Source organism: Octopus sinensis, linkage group LG24 (assembly GCF_006345805.1).
Source record: "Octopus sinensis linkage group LG24, ASM634580v1, whole genome shotgun sequence".
Classification (NCBI taxonomy): domain Eukaryota; kingdom Metazoa; phylum Mollusca; class Cephalopoda; order Octopoda; family Octopodidae; genus Octopus; species Octopus sinensis.
In genome coordinates, this window is record NC_043020.1 from 19,709,922 (window position 1) to 19,719,597 (window position 9,676).

Sequence of the window (9,676 nt, forward strand, 5' to 3'; positions counted from 1 at the left end):
ATATATATCGTGTGTGTGTGTATCTATATATATATCTCTATATATGGTGTTGTGGTATATATATCTAATATATATGTGGTGTATGTATATCTATATGTGTGTGGTGTATATAATATATAATATGATGTCTGTAGGGTTCCACAATTTGTTACAAACAACCACACTGATGATTTGTTTATAGTGATCAAATGTTTGTATTCACATCAGCCGACTCTCTCCATCAGATCGACATTAACTGTACAGGTGTATGGATGGATGCCAGATGACAAAATGATTGCAGAGCGACATGAAATGAAGTACTTTGCTCGACAACACAAAGCATCGCCTGTATTTGACACAACCGGTTCGTGCTTGTGAAAAAGACGGTGAAACGAACAAGAGTTATGTCCCTTGATATCAAACATCCGGTAGGGTTTTGCAAAACGACGAGTTTTCTGCAGAAGAGTGTTTTAGGGTTGGTATTCTTGTAGAAACGGAATGTGTGTAGTGATACTAGATGTGCAGCGTTTCCCATGGATGGTTGTAACAGCAAGGCTACATGCACACACACATGTACTAGTGTTGATCGAGGCATGAATAGCCACATATAATAAAGAGAACTCTAGCCTTGCTGGTGGGCATGGTAATATTTCTAGTGCTAGTGCTATGGTAAACTATATACAATACATTATATAAAGTGGTTGGTGATAGCGAGAACATCCGACCATAGCCATCATGTCAAAAAAACAAGACTTTTGAGTGAGGAGCATCCAACCATAACCATCATGTGAAAAAAAAATTTTTGTGAGTGAAATGTGAACTTTGACCTACTTACTTTGGTAGTAACTCCAAATTTAGGTCACAGACGATGACACTTCATAGATTGATTTCTTTGATTCTAGCATTTCAACAGTAATTTTTTTTTTGACCTTGACATACTCTACCATTGCCACTTGTCTCATCACCATTTCCACACCAACCAGTAATTCCATGCTTCTGTTATATGTTATAGTTTCAACTTAGCCAAAAGAATCACTTTGACCCTGAACTTGGAACATTTAAATGCATCCTCATCTTCATCCAGTTACAGTTTGTTTCCAAATTCTCACCTTGTTATTCTAATATTTTGTAAAAGTCAAAAAAGATTAAAACATTTTATTTCTTTTTTATTCTTCTTCAACTCTTTCACCTAATTCAGTCGTTGCACTTTTGAAGTTCAGCTCTTTATGTTCTGAGTAGAAGCAATTCACTGCTTTAAGCAGTAAACAGAGGCAGTAGTGTGAATTTGATGAGTGTTTCACTTAATTTCCATTGCTCAACTCAGTTCTTTCTGCATGTGAAGCCTGGAGAGGTGTGGGTTCCCTGCAAGCTAGCTTACTCTTCATACTGCTTTGACTCAGAGATGAAAATTTTTGGAAGGAATCCAAAATGACACAGAGGTTTATGGGTTCCATTCAGGGCCTCCAAGAGATATTTTGCAAGGTGGTACAAGACCCCCTTGGGGCCCTGAAGCAGGTAAGATCTTTCTTAAAATCAAGGATTTGAGGTCCAGTAAATCTAGATGTAAACTCTCATAAATGCTTTATTTCCACAATCAAATATAACATAATTAATGTATATATTCAGTTAATACAGCAACATAAGTCAGTATTTATGGTTACATTCACCAATCGCCTTTTAGGTTTTTTCATAGTGAAATGCTTTTTAAGCATTCATAATTTCTTTAAAAAAAAAAGAATTTCTCTTAAAAGAAAAACAAAATACAAATTTAACATGTAGTGATGCTACTGTGTAAGGTTCAGCATGCTACTGTGTAAGGTTCCGGGTGGCCACCGGAAGTCTTCCCCATGCGCATGTGCGGGAAACTGACCCCTAAGGCACAGTCCACTCACTCGCTCTCTCTGGCACTTTCAGCCCTCGTGAACAGACGTGCATTTGGTAGTCTCTGAGAACTCTACACCGGCTTAGCAACGGACCACATCGAATCACTTCAATCAACCAACAAGAAGCAGTACAAAGATTTGGCTGTCGTTTGCCCTCAGAAATACGTACACCATCACGAGTAATAAACAACATTTGCTGTCTTTCCCAGATAACCTGACTTCGTCTGTTATATCTAACTAAATTGAATGTGACGGGATCGGATCGGACACCCCTCCACTGATACCGATTCCAGATCCTGTTACAAACATTTAACTACAGTACTAATTAAAATGTGCTTTTCTGGCTTCTCATTTGAAAAAGTTCTAATAACTCTATCAAAATCAATTTGTCTGGCAATGCCAGCTTCAATACTCAGTCATGCTAGATCAACAAGTCTGATTTGAGACTTAGTAGACCTCAAATAGTTTTAGATAAGTTTGAGTTTATTAGAAGATCTTTCAGCTGATACTACTGTAGCTGGAATTGTCAACAATATCCTCAAACTAATACAAACATTTGGAAATATTTCACACAATTTGTAGTCTGTTAAATTTAACAATTCTTGAGGTTTTGTTTCTGGTTTTCCAAAATTAGCTTTATGTACTGCTGGCAAATGTTGAATTTCTTCTATAGAATCTTCATCACTAAAATCTGCAGAATATGAATGTGCCATAGCTTTTGCTTTCTTTCTTGCTCACTTCCAGGCATTGTGGGATATTTCCATAAAAAAATCAAAATTTTCAGCCAACCTCTTAGCAACATTAAAATGTTCTGTTAATCCTGCAACAACATTATCAATCAAAACATAAAACAGTTTTTACTGAAACAGGGCTCTTCTGGTGAATCATCTGTGTCACTCATTTCTGCCAGGTTGTCATCAAGCATCCTTGTTCTCTTCTCACCCATGCCTCCATGCCCATGGGTGAGTTTGATTTCCATCTCAAGATTTGATGCAACCTCTTTGACTTCATTCTAGATTCCTTTCCATTCACCTTGTAATTTCATCAAGTCTTCAAGGAGAGGTTCAATGTTAGATACCTCTTACAATGTCAGATACCCAGCTTGCTGAGTGCCACAGACCAAATCTGCAGCTGGTGCAAAGTCCAATGCAGACCTAGGGTGACGTGGTGGTGGAACAATGCTGTAAACAAGGCCATTAGAGCACAGAAACAGGCCTGGAAGAGTGGGGATAGCAGGGAACTGTATCAGATAGCCAGAAGGGAAGCTAGAAGACAGGTATATCTAGTCAAGGGAGAAGCAGAAAAGAAGTTTACTTATGTTTAGCGACATGAGAACCAAAGATTTGATGTGTTTCAGATTTCAAGACAGTGTGTGAGAGAAAATTGTGATGTCATAAAAGGGAAATGTGTCTACATGGATGATGGTGCCCTTGTGTTTAATGATTCTGTGAAGAAAGAGGCTTGGAAATGCCATTATGAAAAACTGCTGAACATGGAGAATGAATGGGAGGAGGAGGAGAGTCTGCCAAATGCTGACCCAAGTGAGGGACCCGCTATCTGAATCAACAGTACCTTGGTAGATAAAGCAATTAAGGATATGAAAATAGGGAAAACTTCCAATCCATCAGGAATCCCTGTTAAGATGCTTAAAATATCTAGTCACCCATATTGTAAATCAGGTGGTTCACGAACAAGTCATACTCGATGATTGGTGTAGCAGCACCATAGTCAACTACTACAAAGGTAAATGTGATACCCTAGATAGAAGTAATTACAGAGGTATCAAATTGTTGGATTAGGTGTTGAAAGTTATGGAGAGGGTCATAGCCCAACTAATTATAAGGTTAGTTTAGATGAGATACAGTTTGGTTTTATACCAGGGAGAAGCACCACTGATGCTATATTTCTGGCTAGGAAGCTGCAGGAGAAATACATAGCCAAATATAAACTTCTGCACTTGACTGTTAACTTGGAGAAAGCCTTTGACAATGTCATCTATCCCTAGTTTCCCCAATGTGAAAACTAGAGATAGATGAGTGGTTGGTGAGAGCTGTACAAGCCATGTACAGGGGCATTATCAATAAGTTCAGGATTGGCAATGAGTACAGTGAAGAATTGAGAGCACAAGTAGGTGTTCACCAAGGATCAGTCCTCATCCCCTTCTTGTTCGTCATAATCCTCCAGACAATAACAGAGGAATTTAAGACAAGCTGTCCCTGGGAGCTCCTCTATGCTGATGACCTTATTCTTATAGCTGAATCACTACCAGAACTAGAGAAATCTCAGGTATGGAAGCAAGGTTTAGAATCGAAGGGCCTTAGAGTTAACCTAGCAAAAACCGAAATTTTAGTAAGTAGGAAGGCAGACAAATCACAAATCCCTTCAGGTAGATGGCCCTGCTCAATCTGTAGAAAAGGCATAGGTAGAAACTCCATAAGATGTACCCAGTGTAAGCTATGGACACATAAGATGTGTTGCAATATCAGAGGAAGTTTAATAGGGAAAATAGCTTTTGTGTGTGGAAGATGCACAGGTACAATAAACACCAAAAATGTACAGAAAATAGACTTCATCAACTGACAGGTGGGTAAGCTAGAGGTAGTAGATAGTTTCCGCTATCTAGGTGACCAAGTTAGTAGCAGGGGTGGATTTATATTATAAATACAGCAAAATATCCAGATATTCATGTTCAAAACAAAGCTTATCCCAGCTGTATGGCTTATACACATAAATATTATTAAGTAATTCAACAAACATTGAAGCATGTATCCTCAGCTTTCTGTCTCAAGATTTTGAAACAAAATTGTGAAACAAAATAATATACATAGAGGTACATGGTGACATGAAAATTCTGGTGTATGCTAGTTACACCATTATGTTGATTTATGCATTTATGCATTTACCCTGGGTAGGTAGATGCTCTTGGTGTTATCATGTGTCTATACAACTAGGCCTACAATAATTGATAATAACAACTAATAGAAAGAAGTAAGTGTGGTGTGATAAGTATAGTGATGCTTGTGTATGTGAATGTAAGTGTATGTTGGGCTGGGGGTTGTAGGAAGTGCTTGTTTTTGAGGGAAGATGATTGTTTTATGGTTGCTGTGGGGCCCTCCTTAGCTATTATATATATATATGTACATACGAGCAAAACGCCCCCCCCCCCCATCCAATGGACGGTGCTGAGTTGTCAAACATTTAAACCAAATTTTCTCAAAACAACTAGGCCTCCCCTTTGAGAAACACTGATTTAACCTAAATTTGAGACACCAGCAAAAAAAGAAATAACGATAGACTTTTTTCTATTCCAAAGAAAAACGATTTTATTCACACAGATATGCAACCGAAGAGTTTAAAGTACCAGTAATGATAAGGCTGCTGACTGGGAGAACACAAACATGGTTTAAACAGTAAGCTTGGTGGGAAAGAAGCGTGTTTTCTTTTCATTAAAAATAATTAAGCATGCCTTTATTTCAATAAAATTTATGGTTTTGTTAAACGAAGTTAAGGCAAAAAAAAAAACTTCTTGAGAAACCAAATAGTCTTTCCTTCCTTCATGCCAAGTTTGAAGAAAATATCTCTTTTGCACCTTACTTTTTTTGTGCAAACTGCATGTGCATTTTTCTTGCGTATGCATAATATCAATTGCAACAGCTGATGTACTTGCACGTACAAATGCACGTTCCCACGGCTTTATCGATCGCATTCTCACCTGTAACCTGATACCATCAGTATCTACATATCAAATTTGAGCGCAATCGGATGGAGGATGCCCGAGATCCTAGAAAACACACACAGACAGACAGAATGGATTTTATATAATAGATATACAAATATATTGTGCTCAAATTTGGTATAAACTCAAAAGTATTCAAAAAAATTTTACCCTTTTGTTATAATATTCTTCTTAATAATCTTCTTGATAACCCTAAATCTTAATTATATATAATATGGCAATATTGTTTAAAATATTCAACTATAGTACTGCATGATAAAATTTCCCCTGTATTATCATCATTGGTTTACTAGAGTCTTGCCCCTTTAATTATCAGCTAACATAAGGATTTAAGATTTCCTTTACCAAATCTCATTATATGGCTTCAAATTAATTTTGATAGTTTTATTACTATACCCACTATGACTTCTTTCGACCCCTCAGCCCTTTTCCTAAGAGACACTGCTCCTTGTTCCTTGGCCTTAGACTATAAATTAAAACTGACCCCAAAAAACAGTGACAGGCTAGATCTCTAACAAGTATTTCTTCTTGATACCTTAGTAGCTTCTAAGCTGAAGTGAAGACAGCATGTTCTTTGTCTATCTCCTTACCTTCTTGGAGGTTTTAGGTAAAATTATACTAATGTGCCCTTCTGTTTTAATTTAATTCAATTCTAAGTATAGGCATAGGAGTGGCTGTGTGGTAAGTAGCTTGCTTACCAACCACATGGTTCCAGGTTCAGTCCCACTGCATAGTACCTTCTACTATAGCCTCAGGCTGACCAAAGCCTTGTGAGTGGATTTGGTAGACAGAATCTGAAAGAAGCCCATCGTATATATCATCATCATCATCATCATCATATATATGTACATGTGTGTATATGTTTGTTCCCCAACATCACTTGACAAGCAATGCTGTAACTTAGTGGTTCGGCAAAAGAGACCAATAGAATAAGTGCTAGGCTTACAAAGAATAAGTCCTGCAGTCAATTTGCTTGACTAAAGGCAGTGCTCCGGCATGGCCACAGTCAAATGACTGGAACAAGTAAAAGAGTAAAGAGAGAGTATTTATGCAGCTGAGGATTGCTCTGCATTTAAACTGATGTAATGGTTGCATTGTTCAATTAAATGGAGTTGCTTGAAACGATCATGCTGCATTACCTCTGGATATCCTGTTGCTTATTTTGATTTTAATCACTTTATTTTGAAACTAAGTTTATAAAGTGGAACTCATTAAGAGGCCTCGATCAAGGAGGGGAGTATATGAGGAATGGAGATGTCCAAAATGTTTAATTCTTACCTGTATTCACCTGATGAAAACGTTTTTTATTTTTTCGCATGATGTAACACTTCCATTCATCCATAAAAAACACATCCAAAACAGCTGTAGTGAATCATAATCCCTCAATTGTTATTTGTTTACCTTTCACCAAACTCCGAACCTGCAATTCATTTAGATCTCTATTCATTTAGATCTCTGGTGCAACAGGTGCAGTGAGTGTACCCATGTGTGACCTTGATGATTTGTTGCATATTCAGTCTGCCATTTGTAAATGTATGCACAACCTGAGTACAAATCCGTCCTTACTTTAGTAAGTATGAATTTTTCCTTAAATACTGTTTGTACACGATAGAGCTATCACTGACCTGACCTTCGTCTTTACTCTTTAAGTGTCTGATTTCCAGAATTCATTCTGGAAATTTTATACATATTCCTTCTTTTATTTGTTTCAGTCATTTGTCAGCATCCATGCTTGGAGCACTGCCTTCAAGAGTTTTAATCGAACGAATTGACCCCAGGACTTCTATTTAAGCCGAGTACTTATTCTATCGTCCTCTCTTGCTGAACCACTAAGTCATAGGGATGTAAACACACCAACACCAGTTGTCAATCAATGGTGGGGGAGGGGACAAACACATATACAAAGGCATGCACTCACAGATATATACATACATATATATACATATATATATATATATATGCATATATATATATATATATATATATATATATAATATATATATATATTTGACAGGTTTCTTTCAGTTTGTCTTTTAAATCCACTCACAAGGCTTTGGTCAGCCTGAGGCTATAATAGAAGACACTCGCCCAAGGTGCCATGCAGTGGGGCTGAACCCAGAACCATGTGGTTGGGAAGCAAGCTTCTTACTACACAGCCATGCAATATATGTATATATATATAATACATTAAAAGTCAGCTTTTTTCGAGTGCATACAACATATCTCACCTCCAAAGATTTGGCTGCTATTTCTAGCACGCCCTGCTACCATGTAACAGCTATTTGCAATAAAGGACCTGGAATACCTTTTACGTGGTAGCAGGGTGTGCAAGAAATAGCAGCCAGATTTTTCTTTTTTGGGGAAAGGATTACACATGATTTTAATGTCACATTCATTGAAAGCATGTGAAATAACCTGGAAAAGAAAACAACCCAGGAAACAAAACTCCGTTGCTGGGAAACTCAGATTTCCACAGTGACCCAACAGGTCATGGGTAGTCTAGTATATTATGTTGTGTATCACCATTATCATCTCATTATCATTATTTAATGTTCATTTTCCATTCTGACATGGAATCCAATGAGTTGTAAGGCCATCTCATGAGCTGATAGGATCCAGTGAGCCATAAAGCCATGTCAGAACTCAGTGTCAAGGTTTTTATGGCTGGATGCCCTTCTTAACACCAACTACTTTTCAGAATGTACTGGGTACTTTTTTCATGCCACCAGCAGAAGCAGGGTTGCCAAGTAACTTGTAAGACAAGAAAAGAAAGGAACAGACCTACCTTCCCATAGACACTCCAACACTTGTTACATGTTAAACTAAGCTGTATTCCAACCTTTTCAGGATGATTCACATCAAGAACCTTACAAACATCTCTCTTGTTCATTCATGTTACAATTTTGTTCAACTTCCCTCCTCCCACTATGCACAGCTTTCCTCTATGATGAATGATCAAAAGCAAGGTTTTCTCATCCAAGATTTTAACCTCCCATGTATTCTTGATGTAGTCCTTACACCTTAATTCTGGTTTAGCACCCATACCATGTATCATCATCCATTTCAAGGGATGAGAGAGAGAGAAAGAGAGTCAGAAAGAGTGGGAGGTGATCATGTTATTGTTCATGTAAGGATTTCAACACATCATACTAGTATATGTTAGTGAAACAAGGGTAAAGACTAAGTAAATTATGATGGTATAATAAAACTTTGAAAAAATTTCACTCTGTAATTTATTCAAATGTGTATAATACCTAATGAAAATCTGAGTACATGGAGCTTTAAGAAATGATTAACTGTTATGCTATCTCATTTGAAATAGCAACTTTTAATATATATATATATATAACTAGGGACGGCTGATGAAGGGGATTTTTCCTTGTGTAGTTGTCTTGTACTCTGTTTTTTTGTTGTTAAAGGAATGGTCCATTCCATGCTGTTTTTACGTTTTCGTTTCTCGTTGAGTTCTATGTTTATTTGTGGTGTCCTGTACACACGTATATGTATTTATATATGCATGTATATATACATGTAGATGTAGGTACGTACATATATGTTTGTATGTATGCATATATTTTATTTATTACACTATTGTATGACTGAGCGCCTTCGCGTTGATTCGATTCGATTCGTTTGGTTTCGTTTCGTTTCTTCTTCTTCTCTAAGCTGGTTTATATATATATATATATATATATATATATATATACACATACTAGTGTGAACACACTATCTTTAAGATAGCATGCTTTAAATTGGTTTGATATCATTCTATCATATATTCTTATAGTGTATATGTGTAAGTATACATATAGCATGCATGTGGGAAGAATACTGGCAAGACATAGAACAGGAATGAAACTAATACCAATAATGGAAAATGTAGTGTAGAACTATAAAATAAAATATAATTATGCTAAAGCAACATGCATTTATAAAGCAATGAAAAATTACTACTTAAATACTGCCAATATATTTTAATATAAACATATATACTATAATACATTTTTAATACAGTTAGTATTCATTACTAAACACAATATCATCATAAATACAATTATTCTATTTATATTCATGTATC